We start from the raw sequence: 25,186 nt of genomic DNA on the forward strand, positions 1-25,186 counted from the left end.
ATTTGTTCCAACAGATGTCATACCGTCCTCTGAGACGTCACTCTCACTGACTTCCCCATCACCTTTATTACCCACTTGTATCATATCCAGATTGGCTTGAACACCTTTCTTTTTCATGTTGTCATATTTGCGGCTAAATGTGAAAATACGGCCAGACTGATAATCAATCTTGTCTCTAGTAAATTTCCTTTCTTTTTTAGAAATAATTTCATCTTCATGCTTCGAAATTCTTTTTGTTATATCTTCCATTTTTTGTTGAAATTCTCAGTTGTATCTTCTTTCTCTATTTCGTTTTTTAATTCTGCAATTTGTTTAAGTAATGTAAGTCTATCTTTCCAAGCGTGTTTAATCAATATCGACAGCATTCTATTTGAGCAGTCCATGAGGTTCTCAGCCCGCTCTTCAGCCAGTTCTATGTCTGGCTCTTCATAGGAAGGGGCACTTAGGATTCTCAAGCCCCTGGGAACCCTCTTCTCCTCTTGATATTTTTCAAGTGTTATTGAATCCCACCAACGTGACACTTCTTTACGAATCAATTTCTCTAACTTCTGGTATTTATTTGCTATTGAATTATAGCAATATATATATATATATATATATATATATATATATATATATATATATATATATATATCCACGAAATCCATGTTCGAATTCCCACAAAGGTGCGGCGTCCTCCCACACCTTAGAGAGACGCTCTGTAACAATAAAGTGTGGTGCACAGTCGCGTTCTTAATTATCACACACTACTTTATTCGGATGGATGACGTTACAATGCATACTTTTACAACGCATACCATTACAACGCATACTTTTACAACGCATACCATTACAACGGATTTTTTACAATGCAACATCCATTACAACGCATGCCATTACAATGAATTTTTAAGAACTACCTTTACAACGCATTCCATTACAACGCATACTACCTTTAGAACGCATACCATTACAACGCATACCATTACATTGCATGTATGGTAAGTATTGGATAGTGTAGGGCTAAAAATTACTATTCTAACTTCAGGGGGTACAACAGTAGGGTAAGTGTTGGATAGTGTAGGGGTAAAAATTACTATTATAACTCCAGGGGGGTGCAACAGTAGGGTAAGTGTTGGATAGTATAGGGGTAAAAATTACTATTCTAACTCCAGGGGGTGCAACAGTAGGGTAAGTGTTGGATAGTGTAGGGGTAAACATTACTATTCTAACTCCAGGGGGTGCAACAGTAGGGTAAGTGTTGGATAGTGTAAGGGTACTATGTGTTGTAATGGTATGCGTTGTAATGGTATGCGTTGTAATGACATATATTTCCTTTTGTCTATCACTCCATGCGTACTTCACAAGTATCTTAACCATTCCTGTTGCGTAATCATGTGTATATTCTGACCACAAATCAAATACACAAAGAATACCCTGCGGTCTTTTGCCAAAGAACAACGAATGACTGACAAATACCAAGACTGATCAGAAAAATACAAACATTTGTACGGATTCCCATCATTCACCGATCCCGGTGACATGCTTCATCATCTGGGTCTCCTTTTGAAAGGGCTAACACTCCACCCCAGTGATGGAGGAGCCCAAGGATGTTTTCAAAGTTTGGATTTGTACAGATGTGAGCACATAGTATGTGCAAAAGGTGTATGGGAAAAAAAGTGCAGTGCGAAAAAAGTGATGTGAATATAAAATTGAAGCGGAATCAGACAATACCTTTATTCGTGTCTGATCTGAACAAACATTAAAACAGTGCAGAAAGGCCGGATTCAACAAATAACCGTCCATTTATAAGAATTGGTCAACATGTTTCAGCACAACCAGGTGAAAAGTAAACCAAGGGCTTTCATCAGGACCTCTTAGATGTAAAATGCTACTGCAAAACACATTTCAGTGAAGTGAAAAATAACAGATATAAAGGATACGCTTTGAGTGCAGTCTTCAAAACACTCCTTTTGCCTCTTGGAAAAATCTATAAGAGATCAATGAGGTACATAACACAGTCTTGGGTCACAGTATACGCAGCCTTTAGAAAATCTTATGTGGCTACAAATGGCCAGCAGATAATTTCCATTCAATGAATATATCACTCCATTGACCCTTACCTCAAGGGTATGGAGGAATCGCCTCAACCCACCTGGCAACAGCTCAGGGAGAAGGAGGCACCGCTCTAGAGGGGAGACAAACAACCCCAAGCATTTTTACGGTGTTCTGGCTCCTCTAAACATAAAAATTACAACCATAACTCCCACTCCGTTGGTGAGAAACTCTCCTCGCTTCAGTAAAATCTATCTCTCCTTTCATTTGTTATATAAATCACCATCTGATGTTTTGGTGATATATAATGTCAATATAGCACTCATAATGTGCCGACATCACTATACAATTTAACTCCCTTTCCATACTTTCATAATTTATGATTGAAAAAACCCGTAATATGAGGAACCCCCGGATAAACTAACGAGGATCACCCCAGATTATCAAAGGTTGCCCTCTTTCTAGGCATGTTTTAATGAAAGAGTACATAAATAATCAGGCCACTGCTCCTCTCTAAAAAGAAACCGGCAGACACTCACCTAACCGTCGGTACCTATGGCGGTCGTACGAGCCGTCGGGGAGGTACTGAACGGGGGCTATCCTGCTGTTTATTAGGCTTCCCCATAACGAGAGCTGCTTCCTCTCCGACACTGGCGTTCCCGGAAGTCGCGCGTGATTTCGAGCGTCTTCTTGCGAGAGTACGTTTGAAACAACAGAGATGTTTCGGTAACATGGCATATGTAGTTCTATCATCGCTTCCTCATTGAAAAAACTCCATTGTTTGTTATAGTTTCAAGCTAATGTTACGAGGATGTGCGTGTAATTACCAGAAAGATACAACATCGTAGCCTATGAAGTATCTTAATCGAATACACATGAAAAATTCTTCTTTTATGTTATTGTATAGTGTTGTTCAAAATACCAAAGGAGGAAACCAGGCAAAAAAATTAATTAAACAATGAATTGTTTCAGTTACATATTATTTACTAGACATGGCTCTTCAAATGATGTAATAACGAGTGTAAACTCACAAAATTACGCGAATCACTGTCAAATGTCTAGAACATTAGATCATGTAATATAATATGTTAATTTCATATGGAGACCTCCTATTGGTATTAAAAAGGCTACATTGCTACTGGTAGTAGCAAGAATAGAAAAGTAGCCAAGGACTCCTGTGAATTGGTATTAGACACAGTAATAGAGGAATGTATGGGGTATAATTATATGATCTCTGGAGAGAGTTCCATTTCTAAAGCAGGCTGTTATATCATATATTATCAACCCTCTATAGGAAGTAAGACTAGTTACATGATGTCACTATAAACTAGCCCAAGGGAAAGAATCATTCAATCCAACAGTAACACTTTTTAATCTGAACCCCTATTTCTGTTCCCTTAGTAAGAGAAACTTTGATTTGTCAGAAAAATGTTGTGGGATGAATGGTTGTTCTAATATGGTCCAAGTCATATCTTCAGGACGATGATTTAGTTCAAGATAATGTGCTGTGAGGCGTGTAGCTTGTTTTTTACACCTCACCGTGCTCATGTGCTTCATGATCCTCAACTTGATTTTGCGGGTGGTCATCCCTACGTATTTCAAATCGCAGGGGCAAACAATCAGATAAACCACCTTTTCACCATTGCAGTTTCTAAAGTGTTTCTGTACCCATGGACGATCAGTCCCAATGTCAACTGTCTTAGACTTCTTGGTTAGAGGACCTTACATGTCCCACAGGGAAAATGACCCTGAACTGGTGGTAAACCTCATATTGTTCCTGATGTCTGAGAGGCTGCGCAACGTGGTCTAGTATGGACAAGTTTGTCCCGCAGATTGCTGTTTCTCTTGAACGCAAACAAGGGTACAGGTAGACTGTCGCCTTCCACATTCAGAATTTTCCAGTGTTGTCGTACAATCTTTTTGATGTCATTGGACGCTGTGCTGAATGTGTTGACAAATGTTAATCTAGATGTTGCATCCTTAGAGATTTTGGGTTCCAAGAGGCTATCGCGATTATTGTTACCAGTACGTTTAGCTGCACGCTTGACCAGCTTGATCGGATAATCTCTTTCCACTAGATGAGACGTGAGGGTATCTGCGTGTTTCTTGTAACTGTCTTTTGTATAGCAGTTCCTGCGTAAACGCAGGAATTGGCCATACGGCACATTATCTTTCATTGCTCCCGGATGGTGGCTTTTAAAGCTCAATAGAGAATTCCTGGCCATAGGTTTGGTATATAACTCTGTCTGGAGCCCAGCGGGAGAAGCAACGATCAATAGATCTAGAAATGCTAGCTTGTGCTTATCAACTTCAACTGTGAATTTAAGATAAGTGTTCCGACTGTTCAGCCAGACAAGGAACATGTTTACACTTGTTACATCACCGCGCCAGATGACCAAAATATCATCGATGAACCGTCTCCACAGACGTATCGATTCACGTTAGGGGTTGGTTTCAGTGAGTACATGCTCCTGTTCAAAGCCATGAACATAGAGGTTCACCAAGCAGGGAGCAAAAATGCTCCCCATGCTCGTACCAGATGTTTGGAGGTAAATGGTGTCCTCAAATTTGAAAAAATTGTCTTTCATGGCAATTTGAGCACCGGCCATTATGAAATGCACTGGCGTTATTGAGTTTAGATCCTGTTGTTCCAAAAGTGTGTAACAGTATCCAATGTCTCATCTTGGGGTATGGACGTGTATAAGGACTCCACGTCAAATGAGACAAGCAGGTCAGTCTAATAGTCATATTCAATGTCGGGCAGTAGCCTCAGCATGTCTTTGGTATCTTGCAAAAAGGTGGCCATTTCTTTTACAAGCAGGTTAAGAAAGAAATCCACAAATGTAGAAAGAGGTTCAAGAAGTGACCCAATTCCTGATATAATCGGACGACCCACTGGTGGCCTAGTGGGTTTATGAACCTTTGGAAGGACATAGAAATATGGCATAACTGGGTGCTTAGTTTGTAAAAAAGCCCCTTCCTGTCCAGTGATCCAGCCTTCACTGAGAGTTTCTTCCACTACAGTGGAGATGTTCTTTCTAATTCTTTCAATGGGGTTTTCTTTCAAAGGGCGGTACGCACTCCTCACTCCTAGTTGTCTCAGGCACTCTTCCCGATAGGTATCCGTGTCAAGAAGGACTATCGTGCCACCTTTGTCAGCCGGTTTAATAGTGATATTCGAATCAGACATTAGGCCATAAAGCGCTAACTGTTCTTTTTTCGGCAAGTTGGAAAATGTCTTCTGTTCTTTACTAAGAAGTACAGACAAATCATTATTTACGGCTTTTTGGAATGTCAGCAACTGTGTTGGAACCAAGTGAGTAGGAGGATAGAAAGTGGATATCACCGGGATCGGTGAGTGATGGGAATCCGTAGAAATTTTTTTATTTTTCTGATCAGTCTTGGTATTTGTCAGTCATTTGTTGTTCTTTGGCATAAGACTGTAGGGTATTCTTTGTGTATTTGATTTGTCTATAATGGGGCTGTATATCCTGCTGAGTCGGTAAATTCTGGCCTCTGACCCTACTTCAATTTTGTTGTGTTCCTATATTCTGACCACTCCTGTAATAACAGTGGGTCAGGATTTTCGTGGGAAAAAAAAATAAAAAGATATATCTATATATATATATATTTTCTTTTTCTCCAAATGCTCTGTAACAACAAAGTGTGGCGCACAATCGCGTTCTTGATTATCAAACACTACTTTATTCTTGTCCCTTGGCTATATATAAGCGGGGTCCGAGATAAAAGGGCGTCGCAAAACGTGTTTTCCCCATGTTAATTTCCATAGGGCGGTCAAACTCACTTTTAGCCCGAACGGCTGAATGGATTTCCACCAAACTTGGCAAAATTGTAGGGACTGGTAGCCCAATGTGCCTTTGCTATGTCTCAAGATATGTGCTCCAGTGGATTTTGAGTAATTTAGGTTCAAAAAAATATATATATGGCAGCGCCCCGGTACGCGCACCGGGAAGCGCACCAGGCGCGCCACGCGACTTGCGCACGGAAAGCTGATTGCTCTCGGGTGTCTGTAAACATTCAAAACAGTCCGGAGAGGCCGCCATCCTGTGTCTCGGTAGGTGGCCAAAACAAAGGGGGAAATGACCATAAGGGGGCAGGGTAGACCCCCCCTGACCCCCTAGGTTTGATGTGGGGGCTATAAAAGGGCCCCGCGGGGCAAATATATATCATTTTTTTCCGTTTTGCACGGGGGGAGCGGACTGGGGAGCGTACCAGGGAGCGTACCATGGGGAAAAAAGAATGACAGACTTTTCAAAAATTGTATGTTTATTAATTGTTCTTTTTGTTGTTTTTTTTTTTATTAAGTACCAACATGTAGGTACCAATGCAGAGTCTAAAATTTAATATACACCGTCTCCTTTGTAGATATCTTGCATATTGTTACAGAAGTTATTGTGGTATATGGAATTCATACCATAGTCTGTCGGGAAAGCAGAAACAACATGGAGGCAGGAGATGATAAAGAGGTGTTAAATACACATTGGAGATAATATAGAGGGAGAAAGGAAGTAACTATGAGCAAACTTACTATGTAACACAAAAATGTTGCACAGTATACTATAAGTCTCACTTAATATTATAAACATTTGGAACTACTTGATGAATTACATATAAAAATGAATAATGTCTCGTACAATTTTTGATTATTAAATATAAATTTATTTTTCTGATTCTTTTTCAAAATTTAATAAAACTTCTAACAATATATTGTCTGGAATGTCCTCATTTTCATTCTGTGATTCTATTGATTCCACACACTAAACTAATTTATGGTCCAGAGACTCATCCATAAAATCAAAGTTATCATTCTCAGCAATTTTTTCTTCAGGGTTGTTGTCTAAAACAATTTCGAAAGAAATATTCTGTTCTCCTTCCATTTTGTTGCTGTAAATTGCATAAAAAATAAATATATCAGTAGAGATAGGGCACTGTTGGGTTTAAGTTCAGACAGGTACTTGTGAGTTTTTAACAGTGAAGTTATTTTTGGGCAGTGTATGGTTTCAGGCAGGAAGTAGAACTATTAAAAAGTGCCTGTGATGAAGCCTAAGTAAATTCATAATTATACCAGAGAAGCCTATCTCAATCCATAATTATAACAGAGAAGCCTATCTCAATCTCTTACAGAGGGACAGTATATAACTATCTGAAAACGTTTTCAAAAATTAATTTAAAGTGCATAACATAGTTCTCCTTTCAAATTAACAACTTACCTATTTTAAAGTAGTTGAAGTTTTCTTTCAAAATTCTTTCCAAATGTACCTTAGGTAGTGTTAGTCAAAATGGCTGTGTTTCCCTCTCATTTTTCATATATATTCATGTACTTAACCAATCAAATGTCAGCACATAAAAGTACAAAATGTAAGTAACATTTTAATTGGTTGAAAATTCAAACAGTTTCATATGTGTTTTTGTCATGTAATTTACCTCAGGATATTTAGACAGGGCTACAGCCCAAATGGCTCAATGGAATACCACCACATTTGGGTAAATGGTAGGGACTGCTATATAGTAGGGCCTATTCTATATTTGGTGTAAGTGTCTCCAGTGGTTTTTATGTAAATTACTTTCCCAAATTTTTTTTGGGAGCGCTTACCGGTGCGCGCCCTGGTACGCGCACCGGGAGCGCTACGGAAGTCCGCCATTTTGTGTTCCTGTAGAATTGAGACACAAGATGGAGGACAAACAACGTTGGGAATGGGTAGAAGGGGGCACAGTAGACACTTCCTGACCCTCTAGGTTTTCTGAGGAGGGTTTAGAAGGCCCATTTATGTCCCCCCCCAAAAAATACATTTTTAAATTTTTCACGGGGGAGCGCCCGGTACGCGCACCGGGAAGTGTACCGGGGAGCGTACCGGGGAGCGTACTTTGGTGAAAAATAGTGAAAAAAGTTAGAAAAAGAAAATCATTTTGAGTGATCAGAGGTAGGGTAGCCCTGAAAAGAGCTTTTGGGTTCTGTGGCTGATTCAAGTACCTACAAGTAGGTTCCAATGCACAGTCTTAAATTCAGGAGGAATATTCTATTCCCCTCATCTGAGAAGTGCACACCATCTCCTCTGTAGATTTCTTGCATGTTGTAACGCAAGTTATTGTTGTATATTGAACCCATTCCATAGTCTCTAATGTAAGCAGAAACAGATTTATTCACATGTTTCAGTGCTTTCTCAAATTGTGGACAAAATTGGTTGGACTAGTTCCATTTCTGTCTTTGGCATATATTGGAATATACCAAGGCAGTTTGTGGAAAAAGTGTCATCAATTGATCAAAGGTGTCCTTTAAAAGCATTTCCAGACCAACCCCAGTCATAGTGCCCAAGTCATTTCCACCACAGTGCACTATTAAGAGGTCAGGGTTTGGCAGATGCAAAAAGGTTTTCACCAATGGTATCAATTGGTGACATCTCAATCCTCTCTGGCCAATCCACTTGATTTCCACATTTGATAAATCAAGGTTGTGAAAATTTGTGCTAGCTGCATACCTTTGAGCCCAGTGGATGTAGCTATGTCCAATAATCCACACAGAATACATGATGAGAGAAGGTTCTGGTGCAGTCAGATGAAGTGTGGGAATGAAATGGCAGTTGGAACAGTAGGAGTTTACAAAAAAATAATTGTGGAGTTTCTCTGCTCTTGAATCACAAGCAATGATTGGTGGATTCAGATAGTTGAAAACTGAAAGTTAGGGTGCATGGTTGTGTTGTGTGAAAGAAGCAATTTGAATGGTTAAGAAAAAGTCACTAAAAGCAATAATGCCCTGGATAAGCTGGTGTATTGAGAGGTCAAACATCCTTGCTGACTTAATTTGCAACATTGTAGAATAAACTTTTGAACCTAAGAGTTCAGTTAGGAGGGAGTTGCTATGGTAACAGATAGAAAGGTCTGAGAGGGGGAAGGGTGTTGGTTTGAAAAAAGTGAGGGAAGAGTTTTGATTGGTTGAAATGAGGCATATGTGTGTAGAATTAGAGGTTTTCTCTGCCAGTCTTGGTTTCAGTGTATTGAGTGCACACCTTTTGCTCTGCTAAAGAAAAATTGGTGTGTGTGTCTGACACTGTTCTTAATCTCCCAAAACATTTGTAAAGGTAAGTAATGATTCATTTAATTTAGATAGAGACTTATTTGCTCTATGGAGAAGATTTGGAAGCAGATAGTGAAGTTTCAGTAGTAAAATTGAATGCTTGTACATAGGACGTGTGCTGTGTTTGTAAAACGTTATTCACAAAACGATTTCGGGGTAAAAGAATGGCTTTTATTTTTTTGAGAAGCAATTAATAGTGTCTGCCTCTGTAAAGAAATATATTTGAATGTTTTAGAATTATGTCACCTGCGTTACCTCAAATTAGGAAGCAGATTGAGATTTGTTCTTGTTCGTTTGTGGCATGTTTTTTGGAAATGCTTGATATTAAAATATGCAGGATAGAGGAATTGTCTTTTGTGAAACAGTGAGTTTTCAGTAGTGAAATGAAATGCTTGTACATAGGACCTGCGCTGTGTTTGTAAAATGTTATTCAAAAAACGATTTTGGGGGCAAATCAATGGTATTTACATTTGGGTGTTATTTATGATTGCCTTGTGGCGCCGGTGCGTTACTTTTAACATGGGAAAAAAGTGACGCACCGGTGGTGCAAGGCCTTCATAAATAAGGCCCTGAGTTTCTTTGCTGTTGGTTTGTGTCTTGCTTTTTGATAATGCTTGCTATGAACATTTGTAAGATAGGGGATTTGTATTTTGTGAAACAGTGAGGTTTCAGTAGTGAAATTGAATGCTTGTACATAGGTCCTGTGCTGTGTTTTTAATTGTTATTCCAAAAACGATTTTGGTGGCAAATCAATGGTATTTACATTTGGGCCTTATTTATGATTGCCTTGTGGCGCTGGAGCGTCACTTTTAACATTGGAAAAAAGTGACGCACCAGTGGTGGAAGGCCTTCATAAATAAGGTCCTGAGTTTCTTTGCTGTTGATTCCTGTCTTGCTTTTTGATAATGCTTGCTATGAACATTTGCAAGATAGAGGATTTGTATTTTGTGAAACAGTGAGGTTTCAGTAGTGAAATTGAATGCTTGTACATAGGTCCTGCGCTGTGTTTCTAAAATGTTATTCAAAAAACGATTTTGGGGGCAAATCAATGGTATTTACATTTGGGTGTTATTTATGATTGCCTTGTGGCGCCGGTGCGTCACTTTTAACATGGGACAAAAGTGACGCACCGGTGGCGCAAGGCATCCATAAATAAGGCCCTGAGTTTCTTTGCTGTTGGTTTGTGTCTTGCTTTTTGATAATGCTTGCTATGAACATTTGTAAGATAGGGGATTTGTATTTTGTGAAACAGTGAGGTTTCAGTAGTGAAATTGAGTGCTTATAAATAGGTCCTGTGCTGTGTTTTTTTCAAATGTTATTCCAAAAACGATTTTGGTGGCAAATCAATGGTATTTACATTTGGGCCTTATTTATGATTGCCTTGTGGCGCCGGTGCATCACTTTTAACATCGGAAAAAAGTGACGCACCGGTGGCGGAAGGCCTTCATAAATAAGGCCCTGAGTTTCTTTGCTGTTGGTTTCTGTCTTGCTTTTTGATAATGCTTGCTATGAACATTTGCAAGATAGGGGATTTGTATTTTGTGAAACAGTGAGGTTTCAGTAGTGAAATTGAATGCTTGTACATAGGTCCTGTGCTGTGTTTTTTAAATGTTATTCCAAAAACGATTTTGGTGGCAAATCAATGGTATTTACATTTGGACCTTATTTATGATTGCCTTGTGGCGCTGGGGTGTCACTTTTAACATGGGAAAAGAGTGACGCACCGGTGGCGCAAGGCCTTCATAAATAAGGCCCTGAGTTTCTTTGCTGTTGGTTTGTGTCTTGCTTTTTGATAATGCTTGCTATGAACATTTGCAAGATAGAGGATTTGTATTTTGTGAAACAGTGAGGTTTCAGTAGTGAAATTGAATGCTTGTACATAGGTCTTGCGCTGTGTTTCTAAAATGTTATTCAAAAAATGATTTTGGGGGCAAATCAATGGTATTTACATTTGGGCCTTATTTATGATTGCCTTGTGGCGCTGGTGCGTGACTTTTAACATGGGAAAAAAGTGACGCACTGGTGGCGCAAGGCCTTCATAAATAAGACCCTGATTTTCTTTGCTGTTGGTTTGTGTCTTGCTTTTTGATAATGCTTGCTATGAACATTTGCAAGATAGTAGATTTGTATTTTGTGAAACAGTGAGGTTTCAGTAGTGAAATTGAATGCTTGTTCATAGGTCCTGTGCTGTGTTTCTTAAATGTTATTCCAAAAACGATTTTGGTGGCAAATCAATGGTATTTACATTTGGACCTTATTTATGATTGCCTTGTGGCGCCGATGCGTCACTTTTAACATGGGAAAGAAGTGACGCACCGGTGGCGCTAGGCCTTCATAAATAAGGCCCTGAGTTTCTTTGCTGTTGGTTTGTGTCTTGCTTTTTGATAATGCTTGTTATGAACATTTGCAAGATAGGGATTTGTATTTTGTGAAACAGTGAGGTTTCAGTAGTGAAATTGAATGCTTGTACATAGGTCCTGCGCTGTGTTTTTAAAATGTTATTCAAAAAACGATTTTGGTGGCAAATCAATGGTATTTTCATTTGGGCCTTCTTTATGATTGCCTTGTGGCGCTGGTGCGTCACTTTTAACATGGGAAAGAAGTGACGCACCGGTGGCGCAAGGCCTTCATAAATAAGTCCCTGAGTTTCTTTACTGTTGGTTTGTGTTTTGCTTTTTGATAATGCTTGTTATGAACATTTGCTAGATAGGGGATTTGTATTTTGCGAAACAGTGAGGTTTCAGTAGTGAAATTGAATGCTTGTACATAGGTCCTGTGCTGTGTTTTTTAAATGTTATTCCAAAAACGATTTTGGTGGCAAATCAATGGTATTTACATTTGGACCTTATTTATGATTGCCTTGTGGCGCAGGTGCGTCACTTTTAACATGGGAAAAGAGAGACGCATCGGTGGCGAAAGGCCTTCATAAATAAGGCCCTGAGTTTCTTTGCTGTTGGTTTGTGTCTTGCTTTTTGATAATGCTTGCTATGAACATTTGCAAGATAGAGGATTTGTATTTTGTGAAACAGTGAGGTTTCAGTAGTGAAATTGAATGCTTGTACACAGGTCTTGCGCTGTGTTTCTAAAATGTTCTTAAAAAAACGATTTTCGGGGCAAATCAATGGTATTTACATTTGGCCTTATTTATGATTGCCTTGTGGCGCTGGTGCGTCACTTTTAACATGGGAAAAATGTGACGCACTGGTGGTGCAAGGCCTTCATAAATAAGGCCCTGATTTTCTTTGCTGTTGGTTTGTGTCTTGATTTTTGATAATGCTTGCTATGAACATTTGCAAGATAGTAGATTTGTATTTTGTGAAACAGTGAGGTTTCAGTAGTGAAATTGAATGCTTGTACATAGGTCCTGTGCTGTGTTTCTTAAATGTTATTCCAAAAACGATTTTGGTGGCAAATCAATGGTATTTACATTTGGACCTTATTTATGATTGCCTTGTGGCGCCGGTGCGTCACTTTTAACATGGGAAAGAAGTGACGCACCGGTGGCGCAAGGCCTTCATAACTAAGGCCCTGAGTTTCTTTGCTGTTGGTTTGTGTCTTGCTTTTTGATAATGCTTGCTATGAACATTTGCAAGATAGGGGATTTGTATTTTGTGAAGTAGTGAGGTTTCAGTAGTGAAATTGAATGCTTGTACATAGGTCCTGTGCTGTGTTTCTAAAAAGATAATTTATCTATGCAGCAAAATGTTTTAACCAAGCATTATGCAAAAATATGAGTAATCTGAGGAAACATAGATGACATGATTGTGAAATGTGTTAATATATTTCTTGTATCATGCAGATACTATCTAATCAACCTTTTTCTTTGTAATATTCTAGTCTTGAGTTACACTCGATTACACCTTTTGTCTGTTTTATACGCTTTTTCTTTCTCTTTCTGACTTTTTTTCTCTCTTCCTGTTACACCCTCTGTCTGTCCTATTTCTTGTAACATCCTGTCTCTGATTTACTTCCTCTTACACCCTCTCTGAAACTTACTCTCTGTCTCTTCCTTTACAGGCTCTCTCTGTTTTAGTCTCTTTTACAACCTTTTCCCTTCTAACACCCTCTCTCTGTGTTAGTTCCTGTTACACCCTTTCTCTGTTTTATACCCTGTTACATCCTTTTTCTGATTTACTCCCTTTTTTTGACTTACTTCCTTTCCCTATTACATTCTTTTTCTGTCTTTCAACATATTATACACTCTCTTTGTCTTAGTCCTTTTGTATGTTTTACTCCCTCTACCTGTTTCTTTGTCTGAGTCTCTCTGTGTTTTTGTGTTACTCCCTCTAGCTGTTTTTCTTTGTCTTACTCCTAGTTATATAGTTGCGGTGGTATAAACTTAGATATGTTGCAAATTAGTGTTTATATTGTTTGCTTATTGTGATTGCTGTTGTTTGCTAATAGCGGTCTATAATGTGTTATTTTTTTCTTTACCACAGATTGAAATCAACATTTAAAAAGTAAGAAAAAATGCCGTCAAGGCAAAGGAGAAGAAAAAATACCATACGGAAAATTACAAAATTAGCAACGAAAGTAAAGGAATCCTCTACAACAAGTACTTCAAAAAACACCCAAAAAGGTCCTGGTAAGACAACTAAGTCTTTTTTTCGCAACATATATAAAACAAAAACAAATGTTAACGGTAATGTAAAGATCCAGAAGGAGAGAGCAAATTTGAAAAGGAAGGAGAGGCCCTCAAAAAATGTCTCTATTGGAGCAGGAGAGAAGAATATGGATAGCAATAGAAGGTTAAATCAATTTAGGGACATTCGTAGACGAATGTTTCGCAATAGGGTAGTTTTAAATTTGCTAAAAAATGAAAAGAAAGGTAAACAGAGAGCTGCTTTTTACAAGAAAAAGAAAAGTGTAGAGAAGATTGTTGATCAGGCTTTTGTAGTTAAGAAAAAATTATTTATTTTAGGAATCAATAGAATTAGGATACTTAATAAGGCACTTGATGTTTTCAAATTGAACAGTAGATGGAAAAGCATAATTAATCGGACTAATTTTGTGAAGTATTTTCTGGAGAATGGATGCATAGTTCAAGTTCTGAGCCATTTTTTAATGAGGAGAGTTACTTTCAGGAAAATGATTTGGTGCATGCAGTTGACACCAGCGGTCGAGCATATGAGGTGAAAGATGGTTGTGTGATGGAAAAAGAGAATCTTGTGTCTAGAGATGCAGACGAGGTGTTAGCTGATGAAGTTTTAGGGAGACGTACTAAGGGTCCAGTGTACACATGGAAGTGCAGTAGTATTTGTAGTGTGCGACAGGATTCAATCGATTTGCTTCAACATTTCTTACGTACATATAGTAAGAAAAGTGTAAAACAGAAAGTGAAGATCTTGCAAGAGTTAGATCCTTGCAGAGTGAGAGAAAACACAGGTTTGCATGGGCATTCACTGGCTTGTCTTTCTAGAAAAGTATGTCAGAGTGTTTTTCATAATTTTAGGATGTTAGCAGTGCATCATAATAAGGTGAGGAAATTAGTGAGAAGGTTGTATTATGCAAAAAGTCCAGCACTTAAGCTTAAACAGTTAAACAGTGCTCTTTTGCATGGATCTGAAGTAAATGTGAAGACTATTTGTGAAGAAATTGAGTTTTGTTATTTTGGGAACAAAGAGGACAGTGTAGAAATGGATATAGTAATGGATGGTAATGTGGAAGACAATGTACAGATTTCAAGTATAGAAAAATTTGACGAGGAAATTACCAAGTTTAAGGTGAAATCAAGTGAAAGGCCTAATTTAACTTGTGTGTGTTGTCGACGGACTCATTATAAGATTCAGACTAGGTTAGTTGATTTATATGTAAAATGTGAATTGGAAAATAATAGTGAATGGAAGGATTTTGTAAGTTATTTGTTGGTGGAGAATTCTTTTGATTTGAGTTTTGATCAGCGTATTTGTAATTATTGTTTGAAAAAATTAAATGAAAATAGAATGCCTGCTAGAGCTGCTCATAATAATCTTCAGTTGATAGATATTCCTTCTGAATTGATGGATTTAAATACTTATGAATCAATTTTGATTCAATGTGTCCATCCTTTTCAAGCTATTGTTCGCATGGAGCCTAAGATAGGGAAATTACCTCCTACAGATTTACAAAGAGGATTAAAGGGAAGAGTTGTTTATTTGCCTCTAGATGTCAAGAAAAATATTGATACAATTGGTGTAGAAAGAGTAGAAGAGGATCCTCTGGTTATTCTAGTTAATGGGGTTCCGACAAAGAGTAAGAAAATCTGGCAAGATTTAGTGGATGTTAGGAAAGTGAAAAAGGCAACGTTGTATTTGGTCAAAAACAATGAGTACTATAAAGATGTAAGTGTTGGAGCAGAGGAAATAGCTACAGAAGAAGACAGTGATTGTACAGTTGGCCAAATTGAAAAAGTTGATGTGTCTAGAAGTGAAGAAATATATGAACATTGTACTGTTCATCCTTTGCATTCCAAAGAAGTAATGGGGAATGCAATTGACTTGTTTCAAATGAAAGCAGCAAAAGGAAGTCCTATTAGTGTACGGGAATAAAGTTTGGAAGCTCGTTGTTTTCCACAGTTATTTCCAACAGGTCGAGGTGGACGATATGACTATCGACCAGTTCAAATTCCTGCAGCTGAATACCGGACTTTAAGATTATATGCTGAAGATCCAAGGTTTCGTCAATGCATTCCGTATTTGTTTCATCTACTGTATGAAAGTGATTTGTCTGGGCTTTCTTATGCAGTTAATCATATACTGAAAAGTGGAGCTCATCTGCAAAATGTTTCGGCGAGGGACTTTATGGAGAAAGTCAATCTGCAAGACAGTATTTTGGAATCTCAGCTAATCAATCTCATGGCATGTCAGCGTGGAACAAATGAGTATTGGTTCCGTCGTCATGGGGAATTGAAATGTATGCTAAGAAACTTAGAAACTCCTACATGGTTCCTCACTCTTAGCTGTGCTGAGTATGCATGGGACGACTTACTTCAATTTCTACGAGAGGCAAATGGAAACATACAAAATATAGAATTGAAAACACCTGGAGAACTGTGTTCTTTGGATCCAGTGAATGTTTGCAGATATTTTAATCATAGGTTTGAAGCTATGATGTCTTTTATTACCAACAAAAAAAATCCTCCCCTTGGAGAGGTTTTGGATTTCTTTTGGAGGAAGGAATAGCAAGCGAGAGGTGCTCCTCATATATATATGTTGTTATGGATTAAAGGTGCACCCAAATTTGGAACTGATTCGGATGACACAGTTATGAGTTTCATTGAAGAATATTCAACATGTGCTGTTCCGAAAACTACTGAAGAAAACAGTTTAAGGCAACAACTTTTACGTTTTCAATCTCATCGTTGTGGAAAGTACTGTCGTCGAAAATTCAAAAACAAGGAAAAGTACTACACGAAATGTCGTTTTGCGTTTCCACGACCAGTGATTTCTAAGGGAAGAGTAAATAATTTGATGTCATCTCTACGACATACTGTGACGAGGAAATCACCCAAAAATACATATAATTTAAAAAGAAACGAAGAGTCCAAGTACATCAACGACTACAACCCAGTGATTTTGTCCATGTGGAATGCTAACATGGATATTGAGTTCGTTGCTGACAACTCTATTGCTGTGGCTCGATATGTGACATCTTACATCACAAAGAAAGAAAAGACAGAACTGAAGGAAATGTGGGAGGACATTTCACATCAAAAGAGTCTAAGTAAGAAATTATACAGTTTCAGTCTGAAGATGTTGTCGCATCGAGAAATTGGAGCATATGAATTTTCTGATCGGTTATCATCAGCAAGTCTCTATGCCAAATCAAGAACAATCATTTGGGTTAGTCTAGGTCTTGCTGCAACACGAAACCGAGTTTTGAAATCTGTACAAGAAATTGAATATTTGGCTGAGAAAGAACCAAACAGTACAGATATTTTGAAGACAAACATGTTGGAAACATACTATCCAAATAGAAGTACTCACCTTGAGAACACTTGTTTGTATGAAGTTCTGCAAAACTACAGTTATAAGAGGAACATCACAGAAGATATCAATAATAGAAAATATGCTGTCATTGGGTATGAAGGATGTCTAGTGAAGCAGAGAAAAGGCCATTTGATTAATCATTGAAAATTTAGTTGCGAAGCTCCAGACAAAAGAGAATTTTACTATTTAGCTCTTTTGCAACTCTTTAAGCCATGGCGTACAGAAGAGGAACTACTTGTAGATTTTCTCTGTTATGAAGACTCTTTTAATGCAACTAAGGATACCATAGAATGTCCTGTTTTTCCAAATTATCTGCAAATGTTGAACGAAGAAATAGAGCAAGAAACCACAATTGCTGAAGAGATTGCTAGAGACAGTTCTCAAGACAGTCAGAGTTCTACTTCATTGAGTCAGGATCCACTAGGAGGACCAATTATCCAAAATGAAGCTGCAACTGCCATGGATGAGGTGGAAAGAGCTATGGAACAAGCTCAAGAGGATGTAGTTAACTTAAAAGATTTGGTAAAGCAACTAAACGTTGAGCAGAAAAAGATATATGACGAAGTCACAGAACAGATTGAACATGGATTCAGACATGAGAAAAAAGTGTGCTCATGTACATCATTTAAGCCTGTTCGACTGTACGTAAGTGGAGAAGCGGGAACAGGAAAAAGTTTTCTGATTAAAGCCATTGCAACTTATTTGCAGAAAAGGACTGAATCACCGCTGTCTTGTGCTGTAACCGCTCCAACTGGACTGGCAGCACATAACATTAAAGGGATTACTCTACATCGTTTACTGATGCTGCCAGTTGAGCATGATAATAAATTGCATTACAACAAGCTATCTGGGGATGCGTGTTCTGAAGTTTCCAGAGTCTTGAAGAAAATTAAACTTCTTATCATTGATGAAGTAAGCATGGTCTCAAATCTAATGCTTGCTTTTGTGCATTTGAGAATGCAAGAAATTCTTAGAACAGAGTATGATGTGTTATTTGGAGGAAAACACATTATTGTTCTTGGAGATCTACTGCAGTTGACTCCAGTAAAAGGACAACCAGTGTTTAAAATGCTTACGCATGAAGATACCAGGAAGTCCCTTGGAAGCATTGGAAACGTTAATATATGGTTAAATTTCAAATATGCTGAACTGCTTCAAAATATGCGACAGGCAAAGGATGAAGATTATAAAAATATTCTACAAGATGTAAGAATTGGAAAAGTAAGTGAGCTTGGGAAAGAAGCTTTACATGCTCGACTAATTTCAAATTTGTATCCAAATGAAAACATTCTTCCAGAGAATATTTAAAAAAAAATGACTGAGAAGAAATCTGGGATATGTTTGATGCCAACTCTGCAAGAATGTTCCATCTTCAACCACAAAATGTAAAAGTTAGAAAATGAAGATATTGTGAAACTGGAAGCAATAGATAAAATAGAGCATATGGGTGCAACAATTGTTTTGTCAGAAAATTTGAAAACAAAATTGGATTCATTAGAGAAAAGTATTTCTAAAACAGCTGGTTTTGAAAAGACTCTGAATGTGTGTTTAAATTGTCGTATCATTTTGAGAAGGAATTTAAATGTTGAAAGAGGTCTGGTAAATGGAGCAATGGGTTATGTTGTTGATTTTGTGAATTATAGAAATAGAGATGGAATTGAATTTTTAAAAATAAAATTTTATGGCATTGAGAAAGTACAACAAATCAGTCGTTGTTCTACTAGATTTCTGCTTGTAAAAGACTTATATGTTCACCGAAAACAGTTTCCTGTTTGTTTGGCATATGCGGTGACAATTTATAAATCTCAAGGTTTAAGTGTAGATAGTGCTTTGGTGAACATTGGAAGATCTGTGTTTAAAGAGGGTATGGCATATGTGGCATTATCACGAGTCAGAATGTTATCAGGATTGTACTTGATTGAGTGTGATGAGACAAAGATGTGTGCAGATCTAAATTGTGTTAAAGAATACAATAGGTTAAGAAGAGAGTATGCTCCACATTTGCCTCAATATCTTCTGTTTGAAAAACGTGTGATAGGCCGAAAAAGAAGAAATGAGAATAATTGCAGTGAGGTAGTAGCAAAAAGACAAAAAGTAGATGAAAATGCAATTCAAAACAGAAAGATAAAAGATTCTGATGAAAATGTTGTTGGATTTCAGTTTGAAAACAGTTCTGGTGTCAACTGCTATGCTAATGTAGTGGTTAATGTTATTTTTTTTCTTCAAACTTTACAAGAACAGATTGTTGAAAATCGGGATCAAAGATTGTGTGGTTTATTGAATTCTGTTTTTGAGAAATGTAGCAGTGATAGAGCAAAAATAGAAAGTGTAACAGAAATTCGAAATATTTTAGATATGTGTTCTGGTCAAGATACATTTTCACAGAACATTCAGCAGGATTGTCAGGAATTTTTTATGTATAAGTTTGGTGTTTTGGAAGATGAAGGTGTAGATGTAGATAATCTTTTTAGCCTTTCTTATCAATGGCAGCATGACTGCCACAACTGTAGTTCATCAAGTACTACTAGAATAGACACTGAAAGATTTATATATTTGACTTTACCAGACTGTAAATCAGTGTAATTTAATAATCTAGTTAAAGCAGCAGATCATAATATTGTGTGTACCCAATGTAAGTGTCCAATGCTGTCCACATTATTTATACAAAGTTATGGTCAGTATATCATTTTAGTTTTCCAACGATGTAGACCTGATGGAACTAAATTGACAACTTGTATCAAAAATTTTGTGGCTTCTCAGTTACCAATTTCAGGAAGAACCTTTACAACTGTAGCAATTATTTATCATGACGGTCCTTCGACAACATCAGGACATTATACATGCTACTTAAAATGTCAAAAAGGTTGTAGTTACTGCAATGATTCTCATTTGACTTATAAACAACGTTTGCCTTATGACTTTAAAAATTCTTACCTAGTGTTTTTAAAACCAAAGTTTTAGTAAAGGTAATTGGCCTTTGAAGACAGGAGTAGTTAATAAAAGTTAGTTAGTTAGTTAGTCTAATGTTTAAAAATATTTATCTCATATAGGTACTGTAAGTGGATCTCATAGTAAGTGATATCAGTTTTATAGGAAATGTTGAACATGAGTGATCAAAAAAGGGAATATGAATATTTAAAGATTTTGAAAATGTTACTTGAGCTTTTCTTTGAAAACTTCGGGTAAACGGTAATTTCAGAGTTTAATTAGAGAAATTTAAAAATATACTCATATATCTGACACTATTTGGCCGTAAGGAAAGTGTAAGGTATGATGTTCTTAGATCTTTTTTCATAGGAAGTCGATGAAATGGAAGTTATAGAGAACAGCAGACTTTTTTTTCCACCAAAAGGATCTTCACTATCTACTATTTGGCCTCAAGGAAAAGTAAGTGAATCAAAGATTAGTGTACATATATGACTTGTAAGTTTATATGTTTTTTTTTAAACACAATCTTTTAGATTGTGGTTTTTTTTCCCCGCTGTTATATGATGAAGAGTTTGAACTCACTGTTTTAAGTGAAATTCAATATATTCTCAGAACAGCAAAAATAAACAATGTAACATATTGTATAAGTCATTCTATAGTTTGCATTGTGTAATTTATATTGTATTCCCATTGTCCACACTCATTTTCCTTTTTCCACCCTTATTCAGCTCTCTTTACTCACTTACACTGCCTTTCTTTCACTTTGTTTCATCGCTGTTCCTTTACTCCACTTCTTTCACAACTCCTCAATCCAATTTCAACTGTCTGCATTTCCTCTCTCCCTTGCACCACTTTTCAGCTTTCTCACATTCTCTCAGTACCACAGCTTTAGTTCTCTTCCCCTCTCTTTCCTTCTTTTGCTCCTTTACTCTTTTTCCTTTCTTCACTCATTGTACTGCAGTTCACTCAGTCCTTCCCTTTGTCTTTCTGTGTACTTACTTTCTCACTCCTTTTTCCTCTACCGTTCTATATTAACCTCATTCCTTTCATCCTTTCACTCTGTGACTCCCCTTCACTCACTCTCAGTCATCTTCCATTCCTCTTTCTTATCAATGGATCCTCATTTAGACTCCTTTCCCTTTCACTCATTTTCCTTTTACTTTATTCTCTTTCCTGATTTTGTTTTGGTATCTCACATTCTTTTAGTATCTTACTTATCTTCAGTAATTTGTTCTCCTTCTATTTCTTTTTCCCTCTTTTTTGTCTTTCTACATTACTTTATTTCTGTTTTTGTATCCTTCACTCTTGCTTTATTTCTTAGTACACTTTTTTGATTTTTTACCTCTTGACCTGTTTCTTCTATTTTAAAATATATATTTTACTAATTATAACTTGTTTTTTCTTTTGTCTTTCACAGATACAAAGTGTAGTTTAAACATGCAAGTAAGTTTTCATTAATTATATGGTAAGTGTGACTACAAACTGTAGTTTGTCATCACCCTTTGCTTTAACCTCACTACTTTTCTCTCACCCTACCTCACCCCTGTTTCCTTAATCTGCTTCCCTCACTTATTCTTATCCTCCATGTTTATTTCCCTTATTCACTTTTATCCACTCTCTTTCACTTCTCTTTACTTACACTCACTGCTCTTTTCTTTCCCTCCGTTACCGCTGTTCCTTTTCTCTGGTTCCGTCACTACCCGTCATTCCCCATCCTTTACTTTCCTTCCTTTTACTTTCATCACCCATTCACATTCTCCCAGAACCTCTGCTTTAGTCTTCTTCCTCTTTCTTCTCTTCGTTTGCTCCCTTATTCATTTTCCTTTTCTCAGTTACTTCCTCTTATTCCTTTTCTCTGTTTTACTATCTATTACACAGTTCCTCTGTGTTTCTCCCTCTAGCTCTCTTTCTCTTTACACCACTCTCTTTGTCCCCATTCCTCATGCTCACTCCTTCATTATTTTTTTTTCTTTTTTCTTTTTGGGTGCGCTGACGGGACGCGCCCCGGTACGCGCACCGGGGCGCACACCGGTACGCACACCGGGAGCGCTCCAGAGTGAAATATAAAACAAAAAATGAATATACTTTAAAAAAAATATATTATATTAATATACAATATAGGATTCATTTTTAGAAAAACATACCTTTCTAAGCTATAGACATTTGCTAATAAATAACCTTAGAAATTCACTAAAAAACACATAGGTATGAGGCCCTATATAAAGTTAGGGATTAGCAGATAAAAAACATATGAAATTCACAGAAAAAACATAGGTTTCACACCAGTTATAGTTAGGAATTAGCATTTGAAAAACCTATGGAATTCACTGAAAAAACCATAGGTTTCACACCAGTTATAGTTAGGAATTAGCATTTAAAAAACCTATTAAATTCACTGAAAAAACCATAGGTTTCACACCAGTTATAGTTACCTGGAAATATTACTGACATAAAACCATTGAAATTCCCATGTTATAGTTAGTTGGACTCACTATAACTTGCGCGTGTAATGCACTGCTGATGACATCACATATTACATCACTCATGACATGGTCAGTGACATCACTCCTGACATCACTGATGACACCATCCTTGTGACAGAGTGACTGACCTCCTTTCACTGTAAAGTAACCCTTGAAACACATATTCAAAAATAGAAACTAACATTTTCAAAAAAGTGGAGATACCTATACCAGTTACAACAACCAATTCAGTAATTCCACCATTTATATACACATCCACTCATTCACCAACAGTTCTATATAGTCATTCATACATATACTCACTCATCATATGTAGTGAGACACCTATACATCCGTTAACACACCAACAGTCTTCCAAAAGTTGCTCACACACATACTCACGCATGCAAATAAACTATTCGTGGGTGACGCAGCGCCGCTGTTGCTAGGCGCTGGTCACTTCCCCCAGTAACTGGAGCCGCCATCTTGGGCCGGGGAAGGCTCGCGTTTGAGATCGCAGCCCCTCCCGCCCTCCCAGGTACTTAAGGGCGTTTCTACCAGCTGTGAGGACATTTGCTAAACTCACCCTTGAGGCGGAAAGCCGGGGGTATCTTGCGCTTCCTTGCGCTCTACTTTGACTCGCCAGCGCGGAATTAAGCATTGGGGTTATTGACCAAAATTAAATTTTAACAGTTGTATATATTTTAATAGGTGGCGATTTTAACTATAGCCCCTACCTTAGCGAGATTTACATCGCTAGGATACTCTTCGTGGGTGACGCAGCGCCGCTGTTGCTAGGCGCTGGCCACTTCCCCCAGTAACTGGAGCCGCCATCTTGGGCCGGGGAAGGCTCGCGTTCGAGATCGCAGCCCCTCCCACCCTCCTCCCACCCTCCTCCCACCTATTGGGATGTATTTAGGTCAGGGGTCGTCCCGTCCGCGCAGCGGGCGGGCGCAGCGGGCGCGCCGACGGCGCGCCGAAGGCGCGCCTAAGGCAAGCCCGTCTGCGCCCGTCCGCGCCGGATCCGGGCCCAGGGCCACGCCCCCTGGCTCTCTTCCACTATCATCCTATAGAACATACACCTCCTGCCAACTTAGGAGCTACCGACCGCCACAGGATCCCCTATGTTCCACATTTGACCCGCACTCATTGGTGGGAAATGCTCACCAATGTTCAAACTGTGATGCTGTAATTGCAACTTATCATACCCTCCCTCACCGGAAACCCAATAAGACTCTTAGGGACTATCTTATGGCTCTCATTAATGTCCGCTCACTGGGTAAACATCGACATGAGATAGCTGAGCTCATGGAGGAAAAACAATTAGACATTTTGTTTTTAACTGAGACCTGGTTGGACAATGCTTCGGAACCGGACTTGGTTATTGCTGTCCCCCATGGGTTCTCAATCCATAGATTGGATAGACAACGTCAGAGAGGGGGAGGTATAGCCATAATTGCACGGGACACATATATGGTCAGAACTGACGAGATACTGCTTCTGTCTTGTGAGGCTCTTCAATTCTCTATCAAACTCACTCCCTCCATTAATTTTAAAGGTATCCTTCTTTACCGTCCACCAGGACAAAGGTCGGCTTTCATTTCTGACATCAGTCACATTCTTGAAGTATCTGCCTTGGATGGATCATTAACCATACTAGGCGACTTCAATTTTCACTTCGATAAAACTGAAGACAGTGACACAGTTGCCCTCCAGGCATGCCTAACCACATTCGGGCTTTCCCAACTAGTGAAAGCCCCAACTCATGAAGGTGGCCATATCCTGGATGGTATTTTTTCCAATTTAGACAACCTTCGGGTTTCTGCAATCTTCCCCATTATATGGTCAGATCACTTTGTTATAACGGCCACTTTAACCAGCCATCCCTTAGGAATAACTATGGAGAATGATAATAACCGTCAGACCTTCCTGGACTGGAAAAATATTGACAGCAATAGCTTACAATCAGACCTGATTAAAACTAGCCCGATTTTATCATTTGATTCTAATCTTGCTACTACCCAATATAATGAATGGGTTGCATCTGCTGCCACTCGTCTGGTCCAGTCAAAACAAAGCTCTCGAAACAGATCAACTCCATCTGCCCCTTGGTTCTCGAATACACTAAGGACACAGAAGCAGCTGTGTCGGAAGAATGAAAGGAATTGGCGCAGGCACTACTCTGAAGAGGCCAAAATAATTTACAAGCACTTGGTTATCATATACAAAAACATGATCCTAGATGCTAAGAAGAAGTACTTCTCGGAAAAAATTGAACTTTCTAAAAATTCAAATAAAGCATTGTTTGAGACAGCTAAACAATTGGCTGGTTGTTTACCTAACCTTCAACCTCCCTCTTCCCAACTGTTCTGTGATGCTTTGGCCAATTATTTTTATGACAAAGTTAATGATATTTATGCGGTCTTTGCTAGCTCCGAAGAAACGCATGTAGATATTCCTTCTGAGAAGGTGAATCCCTCCACAACTGGTCCTTCTTTATCTCAGTTTAGGGAAGTCTCTATTACTCAGGTCAGGGATTTTTTGGCACCTATTAAATCAGGCTCTGCCCTTGACCCATGCCCTTTTAAAGTATTGCTACCAGTTTTGGAAGTTTTGCTTCCAGCAATTACTAATATATGTAACACTGTGATTACTACTGGAGTCTATCCCGCTGACCTAAAAAAGACTTTACTGAAGCCACT

Source organism: Lissotriton vulgaris, chromosome 5 (assembly GCF_964263255.1).
Source record: "Lissotriton vulgaris chromosome 5, aLisVul1.2, whole genome shotgun sequence".
Classification (NCBI taxonomy): domain Eukaryota; kingdom Metazoa; phylum Chordata; class Amphibia; order Caudata; family Salamandridae; genus Lissotriton; species Lissotriton vulgaris.